At 32.8% G+C, this 13,575-nt stretch overlaps 1 protein-coding gene and 1 non-coding gene across 2 annotated transcripts in view; both read right to left on the reverse strand.

Annotated features, from left to right (window-relative positions):
• dpr1 (defective proboscis extension response 1) overlaps window positions 1–9,272 on the reverse strand; it is an 856,597-nt gene extending 847,325 nt beyond the window's left edge. The window contains exon 1 of the mRNA XM_089646572.1: window positions 8,974–9,272. The gene's annotated coding sequence lies outside the window, so the exon portion shown is untranslated. The remainder of the gene's footprint in view (window positions 1–8,973) is intronic.
• A 2,854-nt stretch (window positions 9,273–12,126) lies between these two features.
• Window positions 12,127–12,198, reverse strand: TRNAG-UCC (transfer RNA glycine (anticodon UCC)). The gene has a single exon. It is a non-coding gene; the product is annotated as a tRNA-Gly (tRNA).
• Window positions 12,199–13,575: the final 1,377 nt, after the last annotated feature.

Here is a 13,575-nt window from a genome sequence, read left to right on the forward strand (position 1 = left end):
ATACTAGTAAAATCAATTTAAATTTTCACTGTTACCGGAATACATTTTTTCAATCCATGGCAGATTACCCTTTTATGGAAAACGGTATTCTTGCCTTCTGTATATATAATTTTATTACGGAATGCATTTAATGCAAGCTTCCCCATAACTCACTATTTATTGCAGCGCCCACGCCTTCCTCGACTGCACAGATGAGCTTTTGGACCAGGGCCAAAATCTCTTATGCACTGGCGTTCAACTCCAATGGACTTCATTCATACACATGTATACTGCACGGAATGATTTGTGTAAGTACTTTACGAGTATCTTATCTAAGGACACCGTAGAAATGACACACGTATTCTCGTAAGTTGATTCTGCAATTTACGTTTTGGGTCTCATGCGAGTATAAATGGTTGAATACAAAAATAAGATTCTACGGTGTAAATTCCGTACCTTGAGAGAAAGAAAGTCTTTCACGCGATTAAATAAGGGAAGATAGATTAAGAGTGGAAGGCCGTTGTGCATTGAAAACCGAGGGGACTACGCCAACCTGATTTTGGGGCCATGTGTGATGGTTATTAGAATATACCTTAGCCGTTAGCTAGCTGTTCATAGATAGAATAAGACAAACTCCAAGGTTGAATTCGGCCACCTTCTCATACTTACCGCCGTCTTCCTTTGCAATAAAACACCCAATGAATGGGTGGAACGAGATAATTTATTACAATCATGGGTAGTGGATTGCGACTACAAAGGGCAATTAAATAGATTATACCTGAACATCAACACAGACATTCTACATGGATGTTATTAGAATCTTTGAATCTTCATTGAGGTTATGGTGACATCGTTACGAATAACGCTTACGTAGGTGGTTGACATGAATTTAGGTGATGCAACACGACGAGGCGATAATCTTCTTCAGCGTGGTTAGCAATGACTGTCATTCAGCGACAGGGTCAGCTTTTCTCTTAATTTGTGGACGGTAGCTCCAACTACTTGGCCCCAGTTCATGATTCACAGTGCTGCGAGCTTCCGTTTCTTCTTCCTGTCTCCAATTCTTCGCTATTTTGTCGGAGAGTTTTACCTCCGCGCCACTTCGATCTTCTTGTGGCGTGTTCAAATGCCAATCTCTAACTGTTCTTGATTATGTCTTGATAATGGTAGTATTGCCTAGTTATGTTTTGTGAGACAAAAAATTGAAAATCTGCCAAAATCCTCCAAACCAACGATAGTGATAATAAGAAGATGTAAAATTATGTAGTTGATAACAATAATTTACAAAATATGTAAAAATAGTTCGCACATACTCTGTTTAAAGTTTGCCAAGTTAAAATTATTGTCAAATACATTTATTTGCTTAAGTATTTGTAGCACAAAGTTCTTTGGATATAATGAGAGATATCTTATAACAGTTTTAAATTTCAGTTTTTATTTAATAAGTAAATTAACCTTTTTTATGTGAATACCGCACCTAAGTCCCAAATGTTCCCAACCCTTTGGAGCCAGAGAGGTCGTGGCATTCCAGATCAGGGTATGTTGTGAGGCTGAAGGTAGGTGAGTGGAAAAAGATGGGGAAGAGGAAATCTGGATATTCAGATCTAGTCATCAAACACGTCTAAAGCCATTTCAAGCAAAGTTTTGATTCTGAATTTCCGTCTTTCACTATGATGATATTAAAAGCAGTAGCTGCTCGTGAATTATGGGTGTACTAGAGTGCTAATGTTTCAAAAATGGCATTATTAATCTTGTAGCTGAAAACGATTTTTAATGTTTTTTCGAATATTTGATTTTTTTGTGAAGATTTTCATAAAATTCGTGAATCGGAAATATCTTGAAAATCTTCATACGAAAAATCTGAATTTCAGTAACAAATCATTTTCAGCTTTGACAACATTATTAATGCCATTTTTGTAATATTAATACTTAAGTTCATCCAAAAGTCACGAGCCGCCAATGATTAAAAGCATCTACTACCTTGAAAAACGCCGTTAACGCATTATTTATTATTTAAACGTTTTAACCCGCCAAAGATCGGCCACTAAACTACAGACACCTTTACAGGTCATTTGTTATATGTAATATTTATGCGAAGGCAGATTCATACTTTAAAGTTGATTCATTGAGTGTACGAAGGTAATGTACCAATAATATGTACGAAGGTAATCCACAACACAGGTGAACTCCTAGCATGGAGGACAATATATCATACCTTTGTAATACAAATATAATTAAGAATAAATTAAAAAAAAAATAAAAATATAAGAACAAAATTCAATTCCCGTAGTGTCCAAATTTCGATTCAATTTGAAGTACCTGCGCGCTCCATACGCTCTTCTCTGTTATTGGATTAATGCAAAATAAACTGTAAAAAAATTTTTGCTTGAAAATACTATGTAATAATTGCAATAACATAATGTCAATAAAGGACATTTTCAATTTATTTCAGAGAAATAAATATAAAAAGTCAACAAATATGTCATGAGAAAATTTTCTGTTATTAGTTTAGTTTGTTTCTTGTATAGGGTTTTCCAATAAAAGGTGTTATTTTGATATTCAATCGTAAAAGATCAATGGTTTAATTACTTTTGTGGCACGTAGCGCCGTCTTGTTGAATGTGAACGTTGTCCAGATTAATACCATCCAATTCCGGAAATGAAAAATCATTACTCATCTCTCGATAGCGCAATCCATTCACTGGAACTGTTGCTCCAGCCTCATTTTCAAAAAAGTAAGGTCCAATGACTATGCCGGACCATAAACCGCACCAAACAGTCACACGTTGAGAATAAAGAGGCTTTTTAACAATAATTATTGGGTTTTCCGAACCCCAGATTCGACAATTTTGCTTGTTGACGAAGCCACCGAGGTGGAAATGGGCCTCATCACTCAAGATGATTTGCATTTAATTCACTCAAGTGAAAATTAATAATTTCAATACGTTGTTGAAGCGTGTATCGTTCCATTTTTACTAATGGCGTAGTTTCTACTTGTCAAATATAAAAAAATGACAGCTTTAAAAGTAACATCTACCGAAATAGCGGGCTATTCAAAATAACACCTCTCTTATTGGAAAACCCTGTATTTCCAGGTAATTATTTAGCATTTACCCAATGTACAAGGTTTGGAGAAAAATAATTTGGCCAGGTTTTATGTCATTTTTGGGGATGCTGTGTGGAGGGTATTTTTAAGGAAAGGTAGAAGAAGTTCTGTGAAGGAAAAATGTATAAGGGGTGTGTAGGAATCTAGGGATCAGTGTTTCCAGGAATAACGGATGCATGAATCTATCCCTCCCGCTGTAGTGCAAAGCGGTGGATTGAGAAAGATTAGGGAGATGTCCTAACAAACCAGCTTATCCCGTTCTGATGCGCCACGCAGCTGGTGGGCGAGCGCATCTTGAACACAATTCACTCGATTCACCCGGGCACCTCTGTTAAATCACCGAACGTGTCACTTGGGGTAACCTATAGCAGAGTTGTTGGTTATCCAATAAATGGTTCCCGGAGCGGCGGTATTAATACCTGCCTACCAAATGTTGTAATTTCTTAATACACGGAGGAAATCTATGAATGATTTGTTTTTATTAATTTTGAAAAAAAATCTCAAATTCAACTGTTGATTTCGCAAAGATTAATAAACACCACATAATGGTAAGTTGTAGCTTTAGATGTAGTTCGGCAGATGCTTGAATACTAAAATAATTCAATAATGATATCCAAACAATAATTCATTCTCTAACGGCTCAATATAGTGTTTACCTTCTACCCGTCACTCCAAGATCACCAAATAGTAGCTTAGGTTCCTACTAGCACCGTACGTTTCTGACACTGCTCTGTTCTGCATATTAATTATTTGACGGATACGGGCAACATAAGTTGTTAGTTAATAAACTACAAACGATCATGAAATAACTCTGATATCAATGGTACAATTTGAAATACTCGAGGAAACGTCAGCGACAGAACAATTTTCGGAAATTAAATAAACTTATTGAGTACGATCACATAACCTAACCTCATTCAGCCTAATTTGTTTGATTTCTCGAAAATTCAATTTGAATAACATTATCTACCACCATAGCAAGAAGGACGAGAAGTTGTCATCATGTTTAAGTTGAAAATGTAAGCCACGAAACTCAAACAAATACAAAAATGAAGCTCTACCTACCAAACATCAACGAATTATTCTAACGATGTCCTCGTTTTACAATAGCTGTACATGAATTGATACCTAATTAGGAAAATTATGTTTATATTTTTTTAGTGGAATAACTTAATAACCAATTAAAATTTTAACAGTTTCAAACAATATTAAGACGTGAAGCGGATAAGACAAAAAAAGATTCAGTTGCATCAAAGAATTGAACCCAGGATCACTTCCCTACCAGGGAAGTGCTCTTTCAATTCTTAGGTACGAATTGAAAGAACAAGAGAAATTTTTTCTGTCTTCTTTGATTTACATTTTTCGTTTGAGAGTCGATTATACTGTCTTAAACGATTACATATTTTATTAATTCAATTATTTGAAGATAATACTAGCGATTTCTAAACTAAAATTTGAAACATCACCATCAGAAAAAGATACGGTACCATCGGACTTGAACTCAGGTTCCCCGGCAAGGCGAGGGAACCGGGGTCTTCGAGTCACCTAAATGTGACTGTATCTTTTTCATTAGTTTCTGTTCCAAATTTTCATATAAGAATCGCTAATATTGTCTTCAATAATTGAGTATTATAATTTGAGAATTTTACACTTTAAGTTATTCCGATAATAAAAATTATATTAATTCGGTCAGTTCTCCAAGATGTTCGTGAAACGACGAGAACTTATTTTTTATGTACTTGACGATATGATTACAAATTTCTCATTAATGTATTTACAAATAAAGCACTGAAATAAGCACTCGCTTTTATATTAAGGGGGTCCACAGATCTTTTATGCACTCTTTATACACTCAAAACTCTGCACATAACGCTGATCAAACGCATTCACATAGAATTGAAGGCATACAGCAACATTTTAAGGGATATAAATGATAATTTACATATTCCGATTGAAATTTTACTAAAAAAAGCAATTTATTGCAATTAAAAACTTAACTATCTAATTGGTCAAGGCAAAGAAAAAATAGCGAGAATATATTATTATTTAAAAGCATTATTACCATTGTTTCCATATTTTTGATCGACCAATCTGAGGTCCCGATCAGCCAACAGGTTTGTTCAGTCACGCTCAATTCGCCTGTTTCCAAACATCTATATCGTCGATAATGTTGAGTGGCCCCGTCCACTTACATAAACAATAAAATGACATCAATCTAAAATTTTTCAATATACTAAGTACTTCAATACTTAGTAACATTGATGAGTTAATAGTGTACTGTCATACATGAAATTACATTTTATATTCTTTTACACACTTTAGCTTTACTATTGCAGCGAAAGTACATTTTACGATTTATGTTTATCCTCCTTGTTAACACACGAAACAAAGTAACATAGACAAAAAATCGAAAGGTTACATGAACTTCACACAGAATGAGAAAATTAATATTGTCGAGTTAAAAACATCATCCGGCAATCGAAACGGCATTTTTTACAATCAAAAACGGTTAAAGAAATCTTTGTCATTCAATATTTGGCTTGTGTCACTCGATATTCTCCATTATTTCCATTCCTTGTCCATAATAATTTGATCCTAAAACTTATAATAAAATTGGTAATATGCATAAAATAGTGCGTGAACCTAATGAGGTTTGAAATTTCGCTGTTCTTTTACTGAGCCAGAGGTTGATAAGTTGTTTGAATTCTCTGTCTCGGGAATTTTTCTTAGATATATGGAAGAAAAATATTTTAGTATAAAATCTGGGGAATTTTCTTTCGATTTTTTTAGCCTAATCCCGCCTTCCAGGATACCAAAATATTGTAGGGAATTATACATCTGAATTATATACTGAATACTCTAGAACACCTCATGCAAACGCATTTTATTTTCTAGGGAAATCAGGTTTGAGTTTGATCTGAGAGCTGCGTTGGGAAGACCATAGTTGTGCATTAGAGGAATGTTAAAATTCAAATCTGTTGAGCTAAAATTTCGGCCCAACACTTGATCTGTGGGATTGTGAACAACGGCGGTTAAATTACCCTGACCTGATGAGTGTGATTAATTATTATCGCGTATATACCCAATCAATATAACAGTAGACTCCATTCACCAATATTTTATTTTTATAAAAAAGATTCAGAAATGTAATTATTCTTAATAATATTAAAAATCGGGCGAAAAAGGCGTTCATTAGCGGCTGTGTTCCCAACCATCATCATTATTCTAACTTGTGTATTATTTGAAACATTATGTTGTAATGATTTTAATATTCCACTGTCACAATATTTGTTATTGATATTTGGTCGTTTTAATGATGATGGTAACATGATGAAGCCACGGTCTTATCATTACGTTAATGACTGTAGGTAAATATTTTTGTGGGTGTACGAAACATTTCAATTATTAATTATTGTTTAATATAGGCAATATTGTATCTAATCAGTTCGAAGAATTTATAAAATAATAGAATTAGTTACTACCCAGATTTTCAAAGATTTTTTATCTTTTCATGGTAATTTCGGTACCGTCGCCCCAGGAACCATTCAATAGCTAACAAACACTTCTCCCATAGATCATCTAAGTATTTTTCTACGTTTGGTAACTGAGCAGGGGTGCCCGGGTTCGACACTAGTTGAAGGAGACCCTTTCTCCTCTCCCATGGACTCTAGCGACCCATCACCTTGAACCACAATGCGAGAAATAGATTTATACGTCTGTCACTCCTGGACATACTGACTCCCCAAACTCCTACCCACCTCTCATACCTGTTTCCTTCCCAGAACTTATTTACGTTTATTTCATTAAAAAAAACCTCCACGCAGTAAGTGGTAAATGAGGTAAATCATGTAAAAATAAAGTTTAGTCGTTGTAAAATGCAAGTTGTACGCATATTTTATTGAAAATATTAGAAACATTAAATAACTGGTAACTTTACTGACATTGAAATATTTATTTTCTTTTTTCTAATAGAAAAATCAAGAAATGAGGAAAGAAATTTGAAACTCATTGCTCATATTAAAATGTTTTTGCCGACTAAAAAAAAATCCACAAAGAAATTCACGATTCCTGAGAACACTATTTTAAAATTTTGCAGCGATACTTTACTTTATACGTTAGATTAATTTGATAACTAATCATTTTTAAATCATTAAAAAGTTAATTAGAATAAAGCTACACCATTTACATAGGTACTCGATTCGTTCACAAAAAAAAATAAGCTCGTCAAAAACTAGCTTATTCATTTTTTTAAATCCTGCCGACAACGCTGATCACCGCTCAAAAATTAAGCCGGTGAAATGATACAGAAAAAAAACTTAATCACACTTAAATAAATCAAAAGGTCAATAGTTAATAAGCTTGTATAAAAACATGTTTTCCTTAAATGCAATGTCATAATGATATAACTCCAGAATATAATTGTGCAATAATCTATCCAATTTAATATATTTTTTTATAATTTCAAGAGTAAAAGACAATATAAGCGACTTTCAAATGAGAATTTCAAACATAGAAGATTCGGTCGCATGTACAAATTGAACCTAGGACCTCAGCCTTGCGGAGGCCTTGCTCTACAACTGTATCATATTTATTTTTTCTTAACGCAAATTTTTATTGGCTGCTATAACGATTTCAAGATTGATGAAAAATTCAATCTAGATAGTATCATGGATAAAAACAACCATTTTTATTTTAATGTGCAATTTATGTATTGACTTTTCTACAATAGTAAAGCCTCGGCAACGCTGAGTCCGCAGGTCCTGGGTCGATTCCTGGATGCAACCGAATCTTTTTCTGATTTTTCTGTTTGAAAATTTTTTTTGAGAGTCGCCAATATTGTATTTTGATAAAACGGTGTTTATTGAAGTTAAGATGAAACAAGTCGTCGCTACGCTACGTTCAATATGCATGAAAACTAATTGAAATTGGCGCTTCAATCATACTAAGTTATTTATTTGTACAATCAGTCAAATTAGGGGAGGTTAAATAATAAACTTTCATAGATCTATCCGTCTTTTCTAAAATTTTATGAATTACCAATTCAAGTGCTCAGAGTGCTCTGAAAATGCTAATTTCAGTAAATAATTTTTTCCCTAACGGTATATTATTTATATGTTTTTATTATGAAAGATAATCTTATGTTTACAAAAGGTTTTTTGCAAAGCACAAAGGATAAAAAATTATTATAAACTATAATTTTTAGCCTAAAACACAAATAAAATTTGACAAATTAGATGACACTGACAGGAATTGAACCCGCACCCTTCTTAAACAATTAATTGGCTGTTAAAAATAAGCTGACGTAGCATAGTGTTTAGTGCACCTGACCCGAAATCTGAAGGGTGCGAGTTCAATTCCCGTCGGCGGCATTTATTTTTTCTCGGAAGATTTTTTCAATTTATTTGCGCTTAAGGTTAATAATAATTACTTGTTTTATTATTTCATTTATTGAATCAATTTTTATATTTAACATATTACCTAATGAAGTATTTAAATAAATATCTTCAAAGTGTTACCAGTCTGTTGATCTCAGCTGATATTATATTAAACTCGAAAAGGTCAAACCACAAATGGTAACACAAAGTCTTCGGCGTCATAATTAAATAATTATCTACCCGTTTATTATTTAGCTGAACTTTTCCAAAGTATCTGTTTTACTTAAAGAAATAAAAAAATATAAAGACCAAAATGTGTTACTTCGATTGTAAAATTTTTGATAAAATAATTAACAAGTAACTATGTACGTCATCGATGATGTGAGGTATTTTCATTAAAAATATTATATTATTATTTTAAATATTAATAATTATCCTAATACCTTTATATTTAGGTCGAATTCTTATAAATCAAAATGGTTTAAATTTAAAATAAATAAATAATCTTATTTACCTGATTAAATCCTGTATCCATGTTCAAAGTACAAAAAGTTAAATACACTTATAAAACTGCACAATCACTTATTTTTTTCGTTCACTGTGATTTTTGTAACGAAAATAAAAACAAATTGTACCTAAGTTTAATTACTTAAATAAAAGGTTTGAATCAATGTTTTGTCATATATTTTAATACTACTAAACCACACTACTACCGTTAATAATAATTATAAACACACCATGCAAACATTCAATGTCATTACTCAATTGTTTAACTTGTAATAAATGTACACTTTTTACTGAAAGTAAATTCCTAAAAACACTCAAACATCCATTCGTGGAACAATTTTTTTAAAATACATTGCTTGCTTATTTAAATAATTCGCGTTTTAATGGAATGTTTATTCACAATGTTTCTCAATTACAAACCGTGGAGTTTGATAATCTCATGAACCGTCATTAGTTCTAAATTTGTTGAACAACATTAACCGTGTAAACTTTTGTTTACGTATTTAATTTTAAAAGCAGATTGTCATAATATTTATAATGTTTTTACCATAGGCATAATCACTGAAATTCTTAACGTATTTAATCGTTTTTGATATAATTTCATTACGTAGTTTCAATCAACTCTAATCAACAAGTTTATAGTCGTTTTAGATTCACCAACTTTTTTTAAATTTTGGAATAGTATTTTATCATCACTTTATAAATAATATTTATGAATCAATCAATTTAACTCGTAATGGCAATAATTTGTAGCGGGATTCAGGCTCAATGCTCGTAGCTCGTAGCAGGATACGACAGACGGCGACGACGGCACGTGTGTCGGCGTCAGTCCTTACGGTCGGGCGTCGCGGCGACTACTGGATGAACGGAGTAGGGAGGGTGGAATCGCGACGCGCAGGCGTCGAAACCGGGATGGCTGGGCCTGAATCAGACGTGAACCTGCCGCCGGTGAGTTTGTCGACTGATTTCCGATTTGACGACCATTAATTGGATAATACATCCTGAAACATTGTTTCATAGAAAAAAGTTTTGTATTTTACTAAGCTTCTTCAGATTAAAATTAAAACATTGATCTCAACACCAATTTATAAATCTGTACAGTTGAATAGAAGATCTTTATAATATTCATCATTTTTTTTTAATTTCGGACTGATACGTTTAAAAAGTAGATTACATAATGATCTTAAATGCTGTACAACTAACACAATGAAAACACGATGAGTAAATAAATAAATTAAATAAAGTAAATAAAGTTTTAGTGCATGTGACAACTCTCCAAATATATTTCTGTGTTTGTTTTACAGCAGCTGTATAGTTTTCTCGAACACTAACAAGTCGTGGTATTATTGCAAGTCTTTATTATTTTTATAGTGCGATACAGCACTAGGATTCCATCTGTTCCTAAGCATGGAATTTTATGAGACGTTACCTACCTTTTAAGTAGTGATGAGAAAAAGGCGAATCAGCAAAAATTCAGTCTTTCTAGCCATTTCAAGAACTTTTTCGTTTTTAAATAGTCGCTGCTCACCAACACAACTAGTTTCTTCCAAGAAATGAGATTGTTCATAAAATTGTACCTTTTTATGAACATTTATAAGATATACTAGCTCAGCCACATGTCAAATCACGATACATTATAATGTCTATTTAAAAAAAAAGAAAATTTGAATAATTTTCTGTTATAAAAATTATATCATAGGTATGAACTAACTGTATCGCTTTTCTCATTTATTATTCTTCTTACTGTTCCAATTTTGAGAGTGACACTTAAATTTTAAGCAGATTTGAATAGATTTAACGCAAAAATGCAGGAGTTACGGTCATTACAGACAAAAAAAAATAGTTAATTTAAATATGTTAAAAAATTTTCCAGTTGAGGTGTCTTCAACATGTACTAAGAATGCGCGAAGACTAATTCTCGTTTAAAATTCTGTAGTAATTAAAAATGAATTAAGTGCCCCCCTTGTGAGAGGAGAGTTTGGACCTGCAATCAATGGATGGATATCGCTGAAGTAGCCAATGATATGGACACTCGAAACCACCTTATCTGAGCGATTGCAATGTAAAATAGAACACAGGAAGAAGATAAAATTAGGGGAAAATAAAATCTATATGATTTCTTTCGACCCTTCAAGCTTTTAAATTTGCTAAGCCACAAGCCCCAATAACGTCGAAGTTTTTCAAGGAACTCCGGAATGCTTCCGAGGTATTTTAAATATGTATATTTCTTATTTTTGAAGATGTTGTAAAACTGAATCCTATTTTAAAATATAAATAAAAATATCTTTTAGATGTTTGTATTTGAAATAAACATTTATATTTCTTAATAATAAAATGTTAAGAAAAAAACTTACCGAAATATTTTGACAGAAATGTTCATAATTCAAAAAAAAAATCGATATAATAAAATAAATCTTTGTGTGTAAGGAATTCGTAAGAAAACGGTCTCTTTACTTTTTGACATTAAAAAAAAGTGGGTGTGTCAAGCCTACGCAAGACAGAAGTGAAACTTCTAGTTTCAGCTGATGCTTGGCGTGGCGCAGTTCGCTGGTGTCTGAGAGAGAGGAAAGAAGAGAAGAGAGAGAACGTTCGTGAGCGGCTCCCCCACCTCAACAAGGTTTCACTTCAAAAATGCCACAGCCGAGAATCGAACCTCGCTTAACTGATTGAAAGCCAACCACGCTGAGCACCAACTGTAAGCAAAGCCGCATAAATTGATTATATTATGTAGGTTCTGAAAATATGAGAGCTTGTTATGTTTTATAATGTTACCTACATCACACCCAAAATATAATATATTTTTAAAAATAATGTACAATGTACAGAAATAGAATCCCACACAAGATCGCGTAGTGCGCTCTAGCGAACGGATATTTTATCAGAGGGAGATAGTTTTAATTTTTTTTTCTGTAAATTATTACATATTATCAAAATAAATAAATTAATTAAATAAATGTAATACAATTATCATAATATACGGATTAGATAATAATTTTAATCCAACACAATAACGCAAAGCGCGCTCTAGCGGAGTAATGTTTTATCACAGTGAGATAAGTGTTTTTATTATTTTGCAATATTATTTTCTTTTAAAAAATGTTCTGACCTACTAAAAAATAAGATATTGAATGAAAAAGGCGTTAAAAACAAAAAAATAATGTGCGATGGCCGAGAATCGAACTCGGATCAACTGCTTGGAAGGCAACTATGCTGACCATTACACCACCAACGCCAGTTGTCGGGATGAGCTAAGAAGCATTTATATGTTACTTCAAAACTTTGACTAGATCAAATGAACTTTAATCGGTGGTGGGGGTACCCGCATTTTCGTTTCGGTCATGAGTCGGTTTTACTCCGGTCCTCGAAATTGCATGACGCGCGTAAAGAAGTTTCACTTCAAAAATATAAATAATTTTGAATCTTTTAATTTATAATTATACACACAGCTTGACATTTTTTGGATTTTATTCCCGGAATCGATTATAAATATTTGAGATAAGCTGAGAAGAAAAATTATTTTTCTCTCTGAATAACAAATCACCTTAACGTATTTTAGAAAAAAAAAGTATAATTATACTTTCGTATGGACTCACTGGTTAGATCTGTCCTTCGGCGGCTCTTATAGAATATGATGTTTGTGGCCAGTTGTGTCCTTCCTAGGCATGAAAGGTTAAATATTTTATTTATTTCCTTTCCCAGATCTGATTCACTGTCACGTATGCTTGTCAACATACTGGTGGTCAACGTTTTACTACGGATATTGTATAATTAATATAATTTCCGAACAGTGTTTTCTGAAAAACTGTTTCTTAATGTTTCTTTTCAATCAACACAATAAAAATTACGTCTGAGAAACAAATCATAAATAACTTCCATCCACCATTTCGTGAGAACACACAGCGTGACGCTTTGAGGACAAATAATTCCAGTGTTTGCTACCTTTATTTATGTCTAAGTGAGTGTGAGATTTCTGGAAACTCGCTTTGTGTTAGGATCCTTAAATACATTCTTCCCTGTAATCAAATTACGCACAAAAGACGCTTCCACGAAACACGAAATAAATTTATAAATGAATGAGCTTACGGTACAAATTAAACAACATGTTCTTGAAGGATCTGTACAGTGAGGAAAGTATTCCCAAGTGGTACGTTTACCATACTATTAAGTTAGACTGTAGCTTGGTTCTCCGTTTCAATTATTTTTTTTAATCAAATAATTTACTATTTTTAATCCATTTAGAAACGGATAGGTACACGGACAAAAATGATTAATGCTGATCAATAAACATCCTGTTTAAAGCGGGACAGCAAGCCACTTTCTTCACAGCAAGTTCTTTACGAATATGTATTTTTTTTAATGATGTTATTGTAAAGCTGCACATCTTGATACAGGAATGCCCTAGTGAGATGTGCAGAGTATGTTTTTTATGTTCAAAACGATTTTTTGAATAAATAAATAAACGTTTGCACTGTTAATATATGATAACGAAATGCGAAAATATAATGATTTTTATGAACACGCGTTTGAACGTGCAAAGTCCTCATTCATTAACATTCCTTTTTACTAAAAGTTTAAAATGCCTATCAATTCATTCGTTTACGGCCTGCAG

This window comes from Hesperophylax consimilis, chromosome 24 (assembly GCF_061612785.1).
Source record: "Hesperophylax consimilis isolate HC1 chromosome 24, BYU_Hcon_1.0, whole genome shotgun sequence".
In the NCBI taxonomy this organism is placed as follows: domain Eukaryota; kingdom Metazoa; phylum Arthropoda; class Insecta; order Trichoptera; family Limnephilidae; genus Hesperophylax; species Hesperophylax consimilis.